Genomic DNA, 13,151 nt, shown 5'->3' with positions numbered 1-13,151 from the left:
AGGGGCTCTCGGGCTGGCATCAGAACAGGCATGGTCAGGGAAACCCCACAGGTCAGTCAGGAGTAAAATGGTTCAGGGGTCCCCAGGGAGCAGTGGACAGACAAGAGCTTGCAGGTGTGTGCTCACAGGTGCGTGCTCCCAGGTGTATGAGGAAAGGCTTTGCACGTGACAGGGATTTACTGGTGATTAAGAAAAGTGCCAGCAGGGTCAGGAGCTCAGGCTTCAAGCAGAGGGAAGGGTCAGAGACCAGCTACGGGGAGGGACAGGGGCTCCACCTGGAGTTCTCAGTTGCTGGGGCCCAAGGTTGAGCTCAGGTCTGATGAAGCCTCCGAGGAGCCCAGAGAACCGAGCAGGAGGGTCCGTGCGAAGCGCAGCCGTGGCCAAAGCAGTGTCGTGGGGCAGTGTTCATGGGCGGGAGAACTCTCCTCCGTGTACTCAGCCAGGGTCCCTTCCTCAGTCTGACAAGGTCACTCACTACCCCCACAGCCAGGTCACCCAGTACCCTCTCACAGGGGCTCAGCCATGTGCCAGTCTTCTCTGCCTCAAGTTCCTGCTTCCACCAGCCCTCACTGACCCCCACTGCCCACCACCAAACCCCCCGCTGGCCCCCACTGACACCCCCCACTGACCTCCACTGACCCCTACCACACCCCCCCACCAGCTCCCACTGACCCCACTGCCCACCACCACACCCCCCACCAGCCCCCACTGACCCCACTGCCCATGACCAGACCCCTCACCAGCCCCCACTGGCCACCACCAGCCATCCCTGAGTCTCTAGATCCATTCTCTGTCTCCACCTGCCAGACCGGCTTCCTTCTCTCCACCTTTCTGCCAACACAAATGAGGGACTCAGCCCCTTGGACGAGACAGGGCCTGGACTTTGGCTGGTGACTCGGTAACACCCCCGGGTGGAAGCAGGGGCATGGAAGCTGTACTGCAGAAGATCCGAAGCTAAACATTTGGCCTCCTTTTCTAGAATCCCCTTGGCCTCCCTGGAGAAGAGGCAGGTTCCAGGGGTGGAGCCAAGCTCGGAGCATCCTGTGATGTCGGGGAATCTGTGCACAAATCCGGTGCAGGCGTGCTGCTGGGGCACGGGAGCCAGAGCCATGGAGCTGCTGCGGCCAAGGCTGGAGCGATCCTGGCAAGAACGGAAATATGGAGAATGGTACATTTTACCCCACAGCAAAATACACGTCCACTGGTCCGTCCTGGCAGAAACAAACCCCTGAATAATTAACCAAGGGGAAGGGATGGCTCTTCCTTAGAGAAGATTCTAATTACTAAATGTGGAGGGGACAAGGGAGCAGAACAGCATCCAAGCATCACGGTAAGACTGGCCACCAGCAAGATCCACCTACGGGCACCCCAAACAACAAATGAAGGTTTGGGAAGGAGCCATGCATTTGTATAGGCTTGAAGCATCTCCCTCAAACCCTTCATTAATTATAAGGAGAAAAATAAAAGTATTTTTTAAGAGAAAATATTTTGAAATAATTTTTCAAGAGAAAAAGTTGCAGTGGAGAAGCCCAGAAGACAGCAGCTTAAGGAATGGCACACAGACACATGGCCCCGGCGTCTCCCCCACCCCGAGAAGGACCCCTGGCTTCCCCCCACCCCGACCCACCCCGTCCTCCTGCGGAAACATAGAGTGTCCATCCAGTCGTGAAAGAGTGTTTGACAAACCCAGTTTGTGAGACATTCTATAGAACAAGGGACCGGCGCTGCCCCAAAGGAAGGCCAGGTGGGACTAGGGCGGGAGGCGTTCCGGCAGGAAGGGACCCGGCACCCAGCAGGTGAGCCCCTCCCACCCCCACCCCCACCCCTGACCTCAGAGGCCTCCAGACTGTCACACACCAACTCAGTTCTTACTCGTGCTTCCTAGGACTGTGACATGACAGGGGAGCCATACAGAGCATCCCCGTCCTGCTTTACAACTTCTGTTTTTATTTTGAAATCACTCCAAGTGAAGAAAGCACCTCCTTAGCCACACTTTGTTTTGGACTCTGGCCTGGCCCCCCTGGCCCCCGCCCGCTCCCCGAGTGGCTCAGCCCTGCCTCTGCCTTTCCCAGCCCTTCCCCCACGCCCTGAGCCCCCCACCGGTACTGAGCAGAGCTCTCTGACCGTCCCTCTGGCCCTCTGTCCCTCCGCAAGCAGCTCATTCACAGGTGCTCCAGGGAGACACAGGAGGAAGGACCCTCACCCCCCTGCCTGGCCACGTGGCATAAGGGGGAGCCCAACACCCGCTGCCCCGGGAGGCCCTGCTTCCAGCCCTCGTGGCGTGTCTAGCAGGGGCTCCTTGGGGTCATGCGGCCCACCCTGGCCGGGATAGCAGGTCCACAGAACACAGAATGTGACAGCCTCTGCATAAAAATCCTTTCTAGAACCAAAAAGCTGCCCACTCAAATGATCCCACTGTCTCCTGTTTCCCCTTCTACTTCACCCCATCTCAAATTTCCCATGTAGAGATTTCTTCCAGAGCATTCCCCTGAGGGTCAAGGGGTGGCAGCAAGGGGCAGAGGCAGAAAAGAGAGGGGTACACCATGGCCTGGATCTCCCATCCCTGCACTCGGTCCAGAAGGGCCCCTTGAGCTCAGGGACACGGGGGCAGCCCCCTCCCCAATGCTGTGAGCCTCCTGCATACCCGCTCCCTGGCCCAGCCCTCCAAGAATGGGACCCCCGCCCTTAACAAGCAACCGCAGGCCCAAGCCATTTCTGTCCACTCCAGGCGGCAGCAGGAGGGACCCGCGAAGCATGCCGCGTGACTGGTTCACACTGCGAAACAGATTAATAAACCATTATGATAAGCAGGCTGATTATCAGCACGGGAACGAGGCTCGGGAGCTAATTGAAGCCATCCAGCAAAATGTCAGCGCCTTCTTGGGGTATGAAATATTAATCGCACCCAGGCCCCGACCGGAGACAGAGGTTTGTTTGCACCTTCTCTCACGTGGCCGAGTGACCGGTGAGACTCCTGTCCCTGCGACGAGGTCAGAGCCCCCTGCTCCCTGGGGCCCTGGCCCTCTGGCTGCGGCTGGCTTACACTGCGGCCCCTCTCCCAGTCCACTTCCAGAGAAGAGGGAGATCCCTGTAAGTGTAGGGGAGCTCAGCACCCATTCTCATGGGTCTCCATCCAGGGGGGGTCCTGTGTCCTGGGAGGTGGGGCTCGAGGCTGCCTTTTCTGTTGCGAGGTGCCCACGCAGACGGCCTGTTCCATAGCCTGGAACGTTCCAGACCCCAAGAGCAGCCCTCCAGCACTTGACCATTCTCTTCCTTTCATTCAGCTGGCAACCCACGTGCTCCCCTCCTCCAGCCAGCTCCAGTCACGGTGGCATGCAGGATGGGATGGTTCCAGGTGCAGTGGCCAGCCCCCGCCAGGGCTGATGTCTCGTCTCCACTGACTGGGGCCCAGGAGCCTGTCTTTCTGGGGCCAGGAGGAGTCCAGGTAGGCCAGCTCCAGGTGGGGTCAGGGTTCCGGGGTGGGAACGCCATTCCTCAGGCCTCATTCCCTGCCTGTGAACTGCTGGCCTGACAACGCGAGAGGCACAGAGTCACATGTAAGGCTGCTGCAGAGCTGACCATCAGCGTGCAGGCTGGTGAGGGGGGCGATGCGGGCCTCAGCACCGGCAGAGGATGACGGCCTCCAAGGGGCAGTCCCTGCCCCCCTAAGGCTGCCGAGCACTGGATGGCCTCAAAGGAGGGGCAGTGTCTGAGTCCCTCAGAGGCAGCAAATGCAACTGGCCTCCTCCCATGTTGTCATAGCAACTACAGTTTTTAAAAAAGTATCCCACCTTCTATTGTGTTAAGTGTGATGAGATTGACGTCAATTTTTCCAATGCCAACCCCCCCAAAAAGGGCTGCTCTATCCCACGGCATTTTTTAAAATTAAAGTGAATTAAAATTTCTCTGGTTTGAAGATTTTTCTAAAGACTGCTGTGACAGTGTGGAGAGAGTGATGGCCTTCCCGGGGCTCTATGTGACCCTAGCTGGGACCCTGTCTGCACGCCAGCGCAGAAAGCCCAACAGGACCAAGGCCCAGTGGACACCCCCATCTCCCGCTAGCCGTTGGAGGGGATGCAGCTTTTGGGGAGCACCGTGAAGCCTGAAAAACATTCGTGCCACCTCCAGAGGAGATTCCAGGCAACACCAGGGCACGGGGTTCTGGTTCACACTATGACACGGATGAGCTCAAGAATGGCACGCAGGACCACATGTTGCAGAATGCCATTCATAGGAACGTCCAGAACAGGCAGGTTCACAGAGATGGATGGCACAGCAGGGGGCAGCGGGCACGGGGGTTCAAGGCAGTCCAGTGGGGATGGGAGTTCCCTTTTGGGGACAATGAAAATGTCTTCACATTGATTGTGATTGTGGTCACACAACCCCGTGAAGACACTAAAAATCACAGAACCATGTGCACATGAATCCTATCTCAATAAAACTGGTTTGTTTTTTTTTAAAGATACTATGTATTTATTCATGAGAGACACACAGAGAGAGGCAGAGACACAGGCAGAGGGAGAAGCAGGCTCCATGCAGGGAGCCCAATGCGGGATTCAATCCCGGGACCCCATCCCGGGACCCCAGAATCACACCCGGGGCCAAAGGCAGATGCTCAACTGCTGAGCCACCCAGGTGTCCCAATAAAACCGTTTTTTTTTAATAAAACCATTTTTAAAACAAACCCCATACAATAACACTTTATTCCAGAAAACACACACATATGTGTACCCTCTCTGACCTAGCAATTTCACTTCTAGGAATTGTTCACAAGGAAATAATTAAGGCTGTGCACACAGCTGTTTAATGCTTTAAAAACCACTTTAAATGTCGAAGGAGAGAGGTTCGAACACATGTGGGCACACACGCATGCACTCCCGGAACGCTGCTCAGGCCGAGCCATGTGGTGGAGACGCTCCTGTGGTGCGGGTGTGGGGCTCTTGATAAACTGCTGTGATATCAGCGAGTACCAAACAGCACGTGGGGGTGCCATAAAGTCACCTGCCTCACGTGCATGGAAGCTAGGTCACCACATCATACACAAGGTCCCCTTCCAGACAAGAGATTCGGGAGGATTCCTTCCTCTTTTTCTTTCCAATTCTGAGGATTCTCTGGTTTTTGTATCATGACCTGTGTGACCGGTACATCAAACTGGAGTGAGTTACATTTTGCAGGAGGCAGGAGGGGAAGACAGGTAAGTGCCAGAGCGCACAGAAACGTGGCTTTGTTTTGAGCACACAAAGTGAGCTCCGGGTGAGCAGAGCTGAGCAGAACACACTTGGCGTGGGGCCCCCTGGCCCCCCTGCCTCTCGGGGCCTCCGTCATGGACAAAATGTAAGTGATAAATCCCTCCTGGAATCCCAGGTCTGGGGCTGAGCCCCAGCGGGCCCGAGGCAGACGCTGATGGAAGGGGCCAGCTGTGGGTGAGGGAAGCCGGCTGCGCACCCCCCCGGCCTCCTGGGCACACCGGCCCGGATGACAGCTCTGGGCCCCGGGCCAGCAGGTCCTCGCTGGGCCCGCTCCCTCTGCCTGCACATTATTTCCTGCTAATCAGCGTCACTGGGCCCCAAGAGATGCCAGCCTGGAGCCCCACCAGCTGCTCTGAGGAGCCGCTCCCCTGTTCCGGGGCACGCTTGGCTGGTTTTGGGAAGGCTGGGCATAAGCAAAGCTGACAGCCCCATCTGCTTCCTCCCGAGGAGCGCGAAGCACTGGGAGCAGGCACAGAGCCCCGTTCAACACCCGGGGCCCGGCCTGAGCTGGGGCACCCTCCTCGCCAGCCCGAGCCCCAGGCCCACCTCCCCTCTATGGCCCTGCCAAGGAGACTGCAAGGGACAGAGTCAGGACCTGCCACCTAGACAGCAGCCCCGGGTCGGGCAGGGGGATGAGGCCGGGGTGCTCCATCCTGATGGCAACGCAGACTACACTGAGGGCCAGCGACAGCAGCAAGTAGAGCAACATCATTGACGTTAACTGAGCGCTTACTGATTGCTCAGGGGGACCTTTGCCTTTACCCCTGCACCAGTCAGGCGTCCCTCCTTTATAGATGGGGGCACTGAGACCCGGGAAGGTGTCATCTGCAGAGCTGTGCCCCGCACACCAGCCACCCTGCCTTCCCAGGCATGTGGCAAAGGGTCCCGGATGGCTGAGTATGGGACTTCCACCCTGGGCCACAGGCTTCCAGACCCCTGCAGATGTCCCCCGGCGAGGCAGGGAAGGGGATTCCTCTGACAGTCTGATAGAGCAGGGAGGCAGAGTCCGAGGGCACAGCCCAGGGCAGCCTGGGGTGTGCAGAAGCTCCTGGGTGACAGGCAGAGGCTCCCAGCTGGGCCTGCGCCCTCTGGGGAGGAGAGGACAAGTGGAGCCTGCCCATTGGCGGAGGGCCTGTCCCCTCTTGGTTTCCCAAGAAGCAGGCTCCTGGGGGAGCAGGTCCTTGGAGGCTCACCTGCTAGGAGCTGGGGGAGGCAGGGCAGGCAGAGGGCTGAGCTGGCCTGCAGCCAACCACACAGGCCCAGGGCAGTCTCTGGAGCTAGGCCCCCCCAGACTCACCCCGAATTGAGGCAAGGCGGACAGGCCTCTGTACCCCGTGCATCATTGGCACAGACTGCCATCCCCCCGACCCAAGAGGGTAGTGACCTTGGACCAGGAGTGTCAGCAGGTGTTGCCCGCAGCTGGGGGGGTGGGTGCTGGGGCCCAGAGAGGAAATCTGGGTGGACACCCTGGCATCACCATGAGCCTATAGGGACCCCCATCCTGCCCGGAGGAGGCCAGGGTCAAGGTGATGCCCCCACAGCAGCTCCCTTCTGCCAGGGCCCTGAAACAAGCACCTCCTAGTCCTGGGTGCCACCCCCCCCCCCCGCCCCAGTGCCTCCCTACTGCACTCCCAGCTGCAATTGCCCTCCTGAGTGTCCCGTGTGGGCTGTGGTGCCTCCTGCCTCTGGGTCATGCTTGTTTAAAGGAGCCAATGCAGAGGCAGCAGGGGGACCTGACACACCCTTCCTCGCTGCCCCCAGCCCAGCGCCCCTTGCCCCTCCCCACCCACGGCCAGGGCAGCACAGACCCTGAGAGACCCCCTCATGGGCCAAGAACACGGCCTTTGCTCTTGATGAAGATATTTCAGCTCATCATGCAAACTTGAACTTGTGCAGAGCAGAAACTGGGGCTCCCCACACCCCCCACCCGCAGAGAACCTGCTGAGGCTTCCATGCCACCCCCCACCCTGGACCCACCTGTGGTTTGCATATGTGGAGAACATTACGGGAAGAGACTGGGCTGCTGTGCTGCCCACTGCCTGCTGTCCGTGCACACAGACGGACGCCAGCCTTTCCAGTTCAAGTGTCAAACCTCCGAGACCTGCCGGGTGCATCGGGTCAACACGTCTCTGGCGCAAGAGGACCCGAGAGGTAGGTGCGGGGAGAGCAGAGCCCACCGGGCCTTGGATTCCTCGCCTAAGAAGTGGGGCTGGCACGGCATGTGCCGACCTCACAGCCGTGCCTGTGTTGGGAACACCCTTGGATGGGGGTGTTGCAGCGGGAGACTGAGCCAGGGACCCGGAGATGGCTGGCGGTGGTAACTTCTGGCCTCAATCAATAGCTATTTCTCTGCTCCAAATTACTTTCTCCTCCCCCTGAAACCATCAGAGGCACCTGCTGCATCAGCTATGACACTTTACAGAAATGCTATCGGAATTTCCGAACTCCAGAGGGTTCTCTGGGGCCGCTGTTTGCTTAGCCAACTCCATCAGCCAACGGGGTGGGGAGAGTCAGCACAGGGCTGACCCACTGCCCTGGGCAAGTCACTCGGGCCTCAGCGGGGTAGCCACGGCGTCCCCAGAGCAGCCCTACTGGGGCCCCACCCCGCGATGGGTGGGCCAGACTTCGGCACTGACCTTGCATGTGACCTCGTGAGTAGAAGTGCTGGCTTTCCTGGGTTCAGTAACACCAAGGAGTAGAATTGGGGGGGGGGGGCGTGGCCTGGGTGTAGCCCTGCAGACCCTGTTAGGGTGAGTCATTGGGTCCCTACACCAGCTCTTGAGGTCCCTGTAGGCCCCAAGATCAAGTCCCAGCCAGTATCCCTGGGAGCAACTGTCAGCCATAGTGCCCAAGGAGGGGCTTCCTTGCCCGGGGTCCCAAAGCCAGTGGAACAAACAGGACTGCCCTCACTTGTGGGTGGCACCGCGTGCAACACAGGCTCAAGGGGCCACACAGACGTGGGCTGGAATCTGGTCCTCCACAGTCAATAACTGGGTGACTCTGGGCAAGTATGACAACGATGCCAGCTTGTTGAGTCTTGGCAAGACAAGTGTCCACGTGTGGAAGCACCGGGCACAGGCTGGGTTCCAAACAGGCATCCACATGATTCCAGGCCCACATGTTCCCCAGACACTCGTGCTCGCCTTAGCTCAGGAGCTTCCTTGAGAACAGGGCCTGGATGGACAGGTCATTGCAAGAGGAGCATTAAGGGGCCTCTGAGGCCTCATCAGGCCACGGCCCAGCCAGAGTCTCACAACCACAGCCCTGAGGCTCAGGCCTCAAGTGGCCCCGAGGTGCCCAGCTGCGTCCTCCCCCACCCAGACCACATTGGGAGACAGTAGAGCGCCACCTAGGTTTGAGCCCGCAGATCTCGCTCCATGTGGCCTGCCTCAGAGCAGAGAGCCCTCCCTGGTGTTGCTGCCACAGCCCTTGCCCACAGGTAATTAAAAGAAGGAACAAGATAATGACCTCCTAACCACGGAGGTCCCTCGTGTGCCACGCTTGCTCATTCCTGCTAATTGGAGGGAACTGCTGCCAGCTGCCCGGAGTCAGGGCTGCCTTCCCGTGGCCCTCACCCCCCCCACAGCCCTCACCCCCCTGCAGCTGAGCTCTGGAAGCCATGAAGCAAGTCCCCAGGAGTGCCCCCCGATGCGGGAAAAACGGGACACCAGGGATTCTGGGGTGGACAGGGTGCCCCCCTCGTCCCGCCTCAGGTACGATCAAAGCACCAGTTGTGCCCAAGAGGCAGTGCAGAGAGGAAAGAGAGCCCTGGGCACCAACTCTCGACCCCGACCCTCCGTGTTCTCATCTGTAAGGTGGGGAAGGCATCACCTACCTTCGCAGGAACAGCAAGGATGTCACACGCAGTGCCCAGTGCAGTTCCATTCAGCCCCAATCACTGTTGGTTTTTACAAGAAAGGAAGGGGTGCGGGATGTGAGTGTGGAACCATCCGGTCCTGGGTTCCAGGCACACGGGGGTGGGGGAGGGATAGTGAGAACTGGGGAACCTGGCGATGGAAGGGTGAGGATGGCCACCCTGGGACCCAGCTGCCCAGCCTGCCTGACTGTGCCCCTGAGCTTCCAGGAGAGGAGACCCCAGAGAGGCCGATGACCACACCTGCTGGGCCAATTCATGGTGGGCGATATGAGACTGTGTTTTCAACCATGAAAAAAAATGCATTAAGATAAAAATAAATAAAACTATGCCGGAATTGAAGGCTGAAGTGTCCACGCAGAGCCTCAGCCCAGGGCTCAGGCTCTGTCCAGCTCCCCACTGTGTCTCCGGCACCTGACGCTGCATAGCTGGTCCCAGAGAGCAAGGCCCCAGGTGGCTGCTTTTAGGCAGGCCCCGAGAGCCTCTCCTCCTTACAGCTCCCAGAACCTAGACACAGGGACTCCACCCCAGAGTGAGGGGACTTCTGGTGCTCCCTGCCCCTGGTCAGCTCTACTGAGGCCCTCGGGGTCCCCCCAACCACCCAGAGGCATCCCAGGCCCCCCGGCCTTTCCCAACACTGCAACACTGTTGCAGTGCAACACTGCACTTGCAAGCAAAACCCCCCCCCACCTGCCTTCTGATGGCACCCAATGCAGAGTAAACCCCACTTCCTTGAACCTCCCAGAATCACTTAACACAAGCCTGAGTCCCACTACTAGCCCTTTCTGACACCCTGTGCGGGGACGCCCCAGAGGCCCCCGGCATGTGGGTTCTTCACTGTGAATGCCAGTATGAGCCAGAGCTGTACAACCCCTGGTGGCCCTTGGCAGAAGCAGCCAACAACACCATATCCTGTGGCACTGCCACATGTGCTCCTGCCGGACCCTCCTCCAGGGAAGTACTGAGATGTCTCCGTGTCCCCCTCTCTTCTCACCGATACTTTCAACTAATTTTTTTCTGGCCCATAAGTCTCCCTTGGATGGTACCTCCTCCTCCTTCCCTACCCCCCCAAATGGCTTCCTATCTGTGTCTGCGCCCCCACATCCTTGAGCCCTCTCGGGGTCCCCAGCAGGCTATGCCACAGCTGAGTGTCTCCTCCGCAGACCCATTGTGGCCTGAAGCAGGGGCCTGGCCCAGGGAAGAGTGGCTGGCAGCCTGGACCCCACCAGCCAGCATCATCAGCATGAGGGCCTGCACAGCCCACGGGCACCTGCCTGGAAGGGAACAGGAACGAAACACCGGCTTCTGTGGGTCCACTGCCCCAGCCACATGTGTGCACGAGGACTGAGCACAGGGCTGGTGATTGGGCTTTTTTCTCATCTTGAGGGGCAGAGACCAGGCACCAGGGTGCAGGCGTGCCCCCCAGGGAAGGCTGTGACCCATGCCCCCTCCCCGGCCTCCAGGCTGGGCCGGGAGCAGGATGGCCGTGTGCAGGCAGGGCAAGGACCACATTTTAAAAGGAGAGCCCTGGACACCCACATGCAAAACAGTGAAAGTTAGACACAGACCTAACACCTTTCATAAAAGTCAACTTGAAATGGATCACAGATTTCAACGTAAGGTCTGAAAACTTCTAGATCAGAGAAGAAAAACCCAGAAGACCCTGGGCACATCAATGACTTCTCAGCGACAGCATGAGAGGCACCGCCTCTGCATGAAAGCGGGACCTTGTTAAAATTAAAACCTTCTGCTCTGCAAAAGACGATGTTAGGACATGAGAAGATAAGCCACAGATGGGAAAAATACCCACAGAGCGTCTGATAAAGTGCTCTTCAAACTCAACAATGAGGAAAAACAGAAAACCCAATTAAAAATGGGCAAAACATCTGAGCAGACAGTGAAGAAGATACACAGGTGGCCAACAAGCCCGTGGAGAGATGCTCCACGTCACCGTCCTCAGGGAAACGCAAACCAGAACAACAGCGAGACCCCACCATGCACCTCTGAGAAGAGCCAGCTTCCAGAATGCTGGCTGCGAGGGGCAAACGGTCAGCGTGGGGCGCCCGCGGAGCCTGGCCAGCACTCTCCAGCACTCTGCAACACGAGTTGGCAATTTCTCACAAAATTGGACAGTGTTATTCCCATACCATTCGCCTTGGCACTCACCCAAATTAGTTGAAAATTCATATCTGCCAAAAAACCCATTCGTGGAATTTGATGGTAGTTTTGCTTACAATTTCCCAAATTTGGATGTGGCCAAGATGTCCCTGAGAAGGTGAGTGAATAAATACAGCGTGGTCCATCCAGAGAGTGGAATAGTACTCAGCACTAAAAAGAAATGAGCGATTAGTCCGCGAAAAGACATGGGGGAAACTCACGAGTGTATTGTTGAGACACCAGCATGGGAAGGCCAAGCATGTGTGTTGGTGGCTCTACAGCATTCTGGGAAAGGCCACATTTTGGAGACAGTGAAAGGATTAGGAGTTTCCGGGGGTAGATAGATGGAGCACCAAGGGTGTTTAGGACAGAGAAGCCATCCCTGTGATGTGTCGTGACAGGTGCGTGTCGCCATACAACCGTCTATAAATGTGCCTTCATGTTTCTGTGAACTCAAGACTGCTTAACACACACACACACACACACACACACACACACACAAGTCTATTAAATTAAATTGTAGGAAAGAAGCCAAAAGAAAGAAGCCAGAGGGGTGACACTTCAGGCAGCAGGTGGGTGACTGGCCCTCTGCACTGCCCAAGACTGGTGCCACCCAGGTGGGCCTGGAATGTCTTCCATCAAGCAGTCTCCCGTGAGGACCATGAGAGGGCTGGGGACCCAGGTGAGAGGACCCGAGAGCCACCACACAGCTCTCCAAGGACTTCACTTACCTCCCTAGTCGGTGCCCAGGCACCCGAGCATGCTCCTTCTCTCAGAGCGTTGACGGAGCACCCGCCGGCCGAGTGCCTGGCCTTGATTCACAGACTCCTGCAGTCAGCCCTTTCCTGTCTGAGAAGCAAGCAAATAGTGGCTTGAGCTAGGCCCAGACACGATGTCTGTGAACCCTAATTATGGCTGTCAGGATTAATGAGGTTTTGCAGATTCTCATTACTGGGGAAATATTTCAGAGAAGCTGTCTGCAGTACAGTGGGCAGGGCCACCACCTGCCAGGAAGGTGCTTCTTGCTCAGAGGAGCAGCCCGGAGCAGGTCAATTAGGCAAGCAGCCCCCAGGAGGGGCAGCCCCTGGCCTTCCCCGGGCACTGGCACCCATCAGAACACCTCCAGGAGTGGGTCCACCAGCTGGAGCAGGGGCAGCTCGGCAGTGGCGGGGGTCACGGGCCTGGTCAGCTGGCATTCATCCCAGCCCATAACACTGTTTACTGGTGACCACTGCCTGCAGAGGACAAACAGACATCCAGTTGCTCATCCATGCCTTTTAATTAACTAATTCATATTCGTGCATTCATTCATCGGCCATGGGTGCATTTTTCAAGTGTTTAATGAACGTCTGCTATGCGCCAAGCACCTTCGTAATGAGCCCACACGCTTATTTATGAATCAACGCATCCACAGACTTCAGGCACTCACGTGTGTTCAACCCCACTGCTCACTTGGGGCTCAGAGGGACTGAGCTGTGGGAGGGTCGGGAGGGTCTGGGAGTGCTTCTTGAAGAGGGGGCTCTGCACTCCAGGATGGGGAGGCTGGGACCGGCCCTAGGATTGGTGGATGGCACCCCCGGTGGCAAGCAGAGCCCAGGCACCTATGACAGTGAGCCCTTCAGGTGGCCGGTGCAGGCTGGCGGCCACAGAGTCAGGGGGCTGGTGGGGGCCTCCGCATCTAGATCATGCGGGCTGTGGGCCGGTGGCCCCCCACTCAGGGCAGCGGGAGCAGGACCAGCTGGCGTGGCCTCCCCACGCCTCATGATGTGCACACTGCTGCAGGAGCGGCGAGAGCTCACTTTACAATGAAATATTCATCATGGCTGGCATACGCCTGGCCCTGAAATATAGTTTGGAGAAGGAAAAGAGAG

This window comes from Canis aureus, chromosome 16 (assembly GCF_053574225.1).
Source record: "Canis aureus isolate CA01 chromosome 16, VMU_Caureus_v.1.0, whole genome shotgun sequence".
Lineage (NCBI taxonomy): Eukaryota > Metazoa > Chordata > Mammalia > Carnivora > Canidae > Canis > Canis aureus.
Note: the sequence above shows the minus strand (reverse complement) of the source record.